The sequence below is a fragment of the Octopus bimaculoides genome, unplaced genomic scaffold, assembly GCF_001194135.2.
Source record: "Octopus bimaculoides isolate UCB-OBI-ISO-001 unplaced genomic scaffold, ASM119413v2 Scaffold_94871, whole genome shotgun sequence".
Taxonomy (NCBI): domain Eukaryota; kingdom Metazoa; phylum Mollusca; class Cephalopoda; order Octopoda; family Octopodidae; genus Octopus; species Octopus bimaculoides.
This window is the reverse complement of record NW_026384592.1, coordinates 1-477: the sequence shown is the minus strand read 5'-3', so window position 1 is coordinate 477 and position 477 is coordinate 1. Positions and strand designations below refer to the sequence as shown.

General features: G+C 40.5%; 1 non-coding gene across 1 annotated transcript; it reads left to right on the top strand.

Moving 5' to 3' along the window:
* The first annotated feature begins 369 nt into the window (after positions 1–369).
* On the top strand, positions 370–464 carry Trnay-gua (transfer RNA tyrosine (anticodon GUA)). The gene is made up of 2 exons: positions 370–406; positions 429–464. It is a non-coding gene; the product is annotated as a tRNA-Tyr (tRNA).
* Positions 465–477: the final 13 nt, after the last annotated feature.

Here is a 477-nt window from a genome sequence, read left to right as displayed (position 1 = left end):
TTGGTAAGCAAGCTACTTACCACACAGCCACTCCTGCGCCTATATATTGAATTATAAATGCCAAATAACCCCACACACTCGCCTCCCGAGTTTCGTTTTCCATACAGTATGTGCGATTCTTTGTTTACTCATCTACGGTACACCACGTATTTTCTTTTAATATATTTTAATTAATGTGTTACGCAATGCAATACCTCGCGATAGCTCAGTTGGTAGAGCAGAGGGCTGTAGTGTGTAATTTAGTGTCTCTGTAATCCTTTTTATTCTCGCCGCTATTGTTTCCTTCTCTCACACAATATTAAGCAGCAGCGGTAACTTTAACTTTGCATTTCTTATGACTAAACTATTTTAACGCTTCTGGAGTGGTGCCTCGCGATAGCTCAGTTGGTAGAGCGGAGGACTGTAGTGTGTAATTTAGTATAACTGTAATCCTTAGGTCGGTGGTTCGAATCCGTCTCGCGAGATGTTTTTTTTTTT